At 43.3% G+C, this 6,000-nt stretch overlaps 1 protein-coding gene across 1 annotated transcript in view; it reads right to left on the bottom strand.

Moving 5' to 3' along the window:
- Window positions 1-5,272, bottom strand: part of rin1b (Ras and Rab interactor 1b) — a 31,812-nt gene extending 26,540 nt beyond the window's left edge. Inside the window, exon 1 of the mRNA XM_047590641.1 lies at window positions 5,004-5,272. The gene's annotated coding sequence lies outside the window, so the exon portion shown is untranslated. The remainder of the gene's footprint in view (window positions 1-5,003) is intronic.
- Window positions 5,273-6,000: the final 728 nt, after the last annotated feature.

A 6,000-nucleotide genomic window follows, 5' to 3' on the forward strand; every position in this document is an offset into this window, starting at 1 on the left:
GAAAGCTACAGACTATCCGTCATGATGTCATGAAATCAATAAACCGATCCATATTTCTCTGTGAATGATTCCCAGGGCATCTCTTTGGTTTTTCTCTGCAGTGTGACACCGAGCTGAACCATACAAAATCTAACCCAACACTCAGTACCCCTATTTTGTTAGAAGGAAGATCAGTAAAGTAATAGATCTATCCTGTGGGAAATTCTGTATCCAGTAGTGTCATAACACATCTTTATCCATCACATTATCCCTAAGGCTCCACCTTTTCAGTTCACCGTTGTCATAAACCCCAGCTACTACCAGTCTCAGATAACACTGAATTCCACCTGCCCAACATGAAACAACAGACAGACACTTACTAGTAATTAAAGTAGCACATTTAGCTTCTAAAGAGTCGGATATTTTCCTTAGCATTTGATAGTGACCAAAAACAGAGCTCAAAGTGAGGGAATTCTGGTCTTATTTTCATCTGGTGGACATCTTGAATGACAGTGTTGACCATTGACAACGCGATGCGTAAACAGACATGTTAGCTAATATGTTAGCCATCAACTCATACGTTAAAACTGCAAACTTGTTTTCAATTATACTAAATAGTAAAAGTCTACTGGCCTACATTAATCTTTACTCTCTTTCTTTACTGGGCATTTTGTAAATAAAGTTATTATTTCAGTTAACAAAAATATGTATTAAACTTGTAAAATATGGAGGGGCATCATATGGAAGGCACCAACAGCTAGAACTATTTGCTTCTGCAGATTTACATCTTAAAACACGGAGCAAACTAAAAAAACTGCAGTTCATCGAGTGGCCACTAGAGGCTGGCTCCAAAGGGAGGCAAATCCCCATAGCATCATTAAACATGTTTACAGACTGGTCCAAAAAACGATTTTGGTCTTAATTGTTTATTTCACTATTCATGACAACTGTACGAAGGATATTTGTTTAATTTGTTTATTTTTTATTAAGGTTTAAAATTCTACATAATTAACGGTGTCAGGTGGTAGCCTGAGCTAACAGGTTGCGGAGAGTTGGGTGGGTGGGTCTGAACGTCTTGCCTGCCATGTCCATATTTAGAGTACCCGAGTGTGGGCGGAATAAAGCACATCCAACATGGCTGACCGCAAACTCAGCCCACTTCAGGCTTCACTTTAGATGTTCATAATCCAATACTGACATCACGATGGGTTTGTCCATAGTATATACAGTCAGTATAATATATATATATACAGGAAGTTAGCGAGGCCACACCAAAAAAAAAATAAAAATAAAAATTTGCTGTGATTGGTGAGCTCCAGTGGGAGGGGACGCAGGATTAGTGAATGTCCTCAAGTGCAGGATGAGTCATCAAAAATTTGTACATAAAGTACATAAAACATGAAAAAAATATATTTCATGGGGTCCTTTAAAGACAAAAAAATCCTAGCTGATGCTTTGTAAAGGTCTCACCTACTCACACAGGTGCTTGCAATTATTAAGTTTTGACTGATGTTTGTAAATGACTTCAATTAGTCACTGAGTCATTTATTTTCTCCTAATGACATTTTGGAGGTTGTTTGGAAAGGCTGTGCTGGAGCTACTGCGCCAAATTTGTCCATCTGAGCAGGTCACTCAATCAAGAATCAAGTTTTGAAATGTAATTTAATTTTTTTTTTCTCCTCATAATAAGCCACGGAAACCTGCCAGAATAACAGTCTAGTTACAGCCATATCCGCTCGTCTCCCGTGAAAACTGAAAAGCAACTTTTTCCAAGATGCTGTCACTGAAACACAAAACAATCTCAGCGCGCTGTCACATTTTTTTTTTTTTTTTCACACCACATTCAATTAAAAACAAGGTTGAATATGAGTTGCTCAAAAGCGTTCACACTTTTAGGAGGAACAAAGGTGCCGGGTGGATGCCGGCGTTTCTCCTGACTCCAATTAAAGCTGCGTTCTGTTACCTTAAGTTAGTGCAGAGAGACAATAGGATCCATGCACTTTTTTATCACCACATATCCTGCCTTCTCTGATCTGATTTGACCTCTGGATGATGGTGTGATTCACAGCGTGACTAATCATGGAAGAGGAGCACTTCATACAAAATGTTATTTCTGTAAAAGGGCTGTTAGATAATACCAGAGGTTTTCAACAAAAAAAAAAAGTGTGAATAATATCTCTAAAGAATTAGGTTTGTGTAAATTTTGTTAAAATGTCGAGCAGCACCGAGGCACAGAGACTTTGCGATAACTTTACAGTTTAACATCTTACAGGTCAGGAGCGCGGTCACTAAGAGCGTTAACGTTCCAAACAAAGCGGAGGATCATTAGGTTTCAGAGGAAGGTTTTCGTAGATTTAAAAGTTCACTCGTTTTCTTCTATTCCACCTGTTGCAACAGCTCCGTTGTACTTAAATTAACAGGTTTTTCACTAATTTCTCCAAGCCTGCGTGGCACAAACCTTGACAATGAGGGATCACCTTCATCCTCCATTTTCACATTGTGTTAGAGTGACCACAAGAGGACAAACGCCTGCATTAATTTTCTACTCTCCGAAGCAGCCGGGGGGAGTGGGGGGGGACGTCGAGCCAGAACGTAGCCCTAACCGTTAAATGAGATGCGAGTCCGTTGACGCAGCAATCGGCTGCAGTCGCACATAAAGAGCAACACGTCACAATGTCTGATTTTATCCTGATTCTTTCACTGGGAACAAGAAGAGGAGAAAGAGCACTCTAAGAGTTTGACTGCAAAGATTTCTAGATTTAATGTAACTTGGACTTTTGAGATGTGAGCTCATCTTCAGTAAGAGAGGACAGCAACAGTTGTGACTCATCAGAGAGTGGACACGGGCCTCCTGAGGGTGTCCTGTGGTGTCTGACGGTGTCGTTAGCGGGGGGTCCTCCGGGTCCAATGGGTTGAGGGGAGGCTCCCCTGTGGATCGTCCCACGGATACTTGATCTGTTTGGGATCTAGGGAATCCGGAGGCCAGGCTCAAAAGTTTCCCGGCAGAACATTGCATTGTCACAAGGTGGTCAACGTTATTTACTTCCCCTGTCAGTGGTTTTAAATGTTGTGGCTATTTATACGAGGTGGAGCGACGGCAGCATTCCTCTGTCTTTGTTCGGCGTGACCTGCGCAGACTATGAATACACTATACTACACACCTATACAGTCTGAACTTAAGAGGTTGCAAATAAATCTCGAGGATGAAACTGAGGAGCAGTCGAAAAGGAGACAGTAGATTATATCTGAAGCACAACAGCATGTTGGTGCTATTTTAAAGAGATGCTTTATTTGTACTCATCATTTTCCAGTTTTTTAATAACTGAGGTAATTCCACTTGGTAAGCAAGTAAATACTCAGGGTTTGTGTTTATCTGCAAGCTACAAGCACGTTGTGAGCAGGTCACATATGGGAGTGGGTGCTATTTCGGATATTTCTTTATTTGCTGGAAATTAGTAGGAACCTGAGGTACCTGTAAAAAATGAAGTGTTAACATGGGGTAAGGTGAGCTGTTAAGTGGTCCAACAAATGTTTTGAGTCCAAAAACAGCGTCTACCTCCTCTCGTGCGCCGACCACCGCTACATCTGTCGGCCTTTTTCAAAATGGCGGACATTTGCTCTAGGAACCAAAACCGCGGTTTCGGCCCCTGCGCCGCGCCGCCGGTGACAGATGACACGGTTCCTTAGCAGCGACGGGGGAAGCCTGCCATCTACATGAGTCAGGTTACTGTAACGTGTCTGTCTGCGCACCACTTCCAGCACGGAGGACAGACTGCTCAGCGAAGGACTGAACTCTGGCCAAGAGCTCCGAGCGTCATGCTTGGGCACTCTGCGATCGCACCCCTCCTACACAACACAGGGCAGAAGCAGCCGCCCCCTCCCCTACATACATAAATACATACGCGCGCTTGGTCATGCCACCTTCAGGATTAGCATGCCACACCACGGTCAGCGAGCACAGAACGCACGTAGGTAGGCAGGTAGGTCACACAATCAAAGCTGGGGCTTCAATCAGCGTCTGCTCAGGGGCCTCATCTGCATCCAGAATAAAAAGTCGAAATCAGGAGTCACGCAAAGTCACAAAACGCCACTTCCAATAATGCGCCTCTCAGAATTAACGAGCAAAACAACAGCAAGGAAGTGGGAACATCACATCTACTCCTACGCAGCCAGGATGGCACTTCAGTTTTAAAGTTATGTAACGGTCCAATGGTGTGAGATTGCATTCACTTTGCCCTCAGAGGGGTGGCAGGAGACCGAGATGCTCGCAAACAAAAAGTCTCGGTGGTTAATTGAGCACCTCCCCGGCCCATCGTAAAAAACAGGCGGGTAAACAACAGTTAGCTCACGTCTGAATGTATTGAATATGCAAAGAGGCTGATTTGGATTGAATAAAAGGACACTTGTGGCAGTTTTTTCCCCAAGAACCATTACTGAAACCCAAAGAAAGCAGCTGTTTGTCCACATAGAGAACAAAAGCTCTTATGACAACCTGACAATAATACATATATTTCCAGCACCTTCTCTCTTTGTTCTCTCTTAAATGCCAGCCTGAAACTATTTCACGGTCCACCATTTTTCTTCCTCTCATCTGGTGACAGAAAACTTTTAATTACGTTTAAACTCGAATGTTCTGGACATGACTGCGCCGTAAACCAGAATTACCATCGACCATTGACCCACCCCGCTGAACGGGGCTCTGTGACTCACTAATTGATTAATTGGTGGTGCTTTTAATGACATGCGGAGGCTCGTGCGTGAATCACGGAGCGGCATTGTTTACCAAGACGTCCCCTGCCGACCGGAAACTACGTTAAACAACAAACGCCGACGCGCATTGAACTTGAGAAGAGAAGGAGACCTTCAAAGCGAGGAGAAAATATTAATACAGGATGCAGCCTGCGGCTTTTTTTATTTTCTGCGTGTGCCAACTCTCCGGGAACTCCCGCTGCATGTTTCGTAGTTCTGTTCTCCTTCCAGCATGACACACCGTCTTCGCCAATCCAAGAAAAGGAAGAACTTACCTTCTGTGTGAAGGTGGGAGCAGGTGCTGCTGCGCGGCGCCGGTGCGTCTTGCGCTGTCTAATAATTGGGCGTCCGGGAGAGTTTAATGGTTGAGCCTGGAGACGGAGCCGAGCCTCGGAGTCCGAGCACCATGCTGTGGAAACGCGGGCTCGTCAAGAAAATGCGCGCAACACTAGTGACAAGGCGGAGGAGCGCATTTTTTAATTCTGCCCGAGCATCTGAAGTGATACACAGTCACGGCAGAAACACAGTGTGTGTGTGTGTGTGTGTGTGCCCCCACTCCCGCCTCCCTGACTCTGACACACTCACACACTCGCAGCACAGTTAAGCCACGCAGAGACTTAGTTTTGGCATTGTGATATTAAAAAAAAAGGGCGTCTCCTCTTGGATAATAACATTTAAAAGATGTCTCAAAACTTTAAATCCTCAAATGGATATTGGACGACTAGTATATTTAAATTGCATTATTATTAAATTTTATAGTCATTATGTAAACTCTGTGCTATTAAAATGGTAATATTTTAGAAATATTTTAAAGATGTTTTTGTGCATAATTTAAAATCTCTTAAAAAACAAAACACTATTAACACTATTTACTTAATTATTTATTAGTCCAAATATCCTCCGCCAATAAAACCCCTGTGCTCTGATCAGGTGGGAGAGGACTCTTAAAGGTCCTGAAATGCTAATTGCAACAATTTCCATTTTCGGAGTGAGGCACGTGGAACTGTAACCATGGGGAAGTCGTTAGACACATCACACAACCGGAACTGGACTTTGGCGCATGGTGAGCCTATTTCTTTCCTTTTCTCTTTTTTTCTTTTCTTTTCTTGTAAGTTTGCATTCTCTGGGCGTCCCTCTCCACGTTTCACAGGTGAGGCGTTTCTACAATTGCCCGCTGGGGGGCGCCACAGGCCGCGTTTGAAGGGGACACTTTATTGATAGTGTCTCATATCTACTTAACTGCATGATTTTTTTTTTAATTTTTTGATTTTT

Source organism: Mugil cephalus, chromosome 1 (assembly GCF_022458985.1).
Source record: "Mugil cephalus isolate CIBA_MC_2020 chromosome 1, CIBA_Mcephalus_1.1, whole genome shotgun sequence".
Taxonomy (NCBI): domain Eukaryota; kingdom Metazoa; phylum Chordata; class Actinopteri; order Mugiliformes; family Mugilidae; genus Mugil; species Mugil cephalus.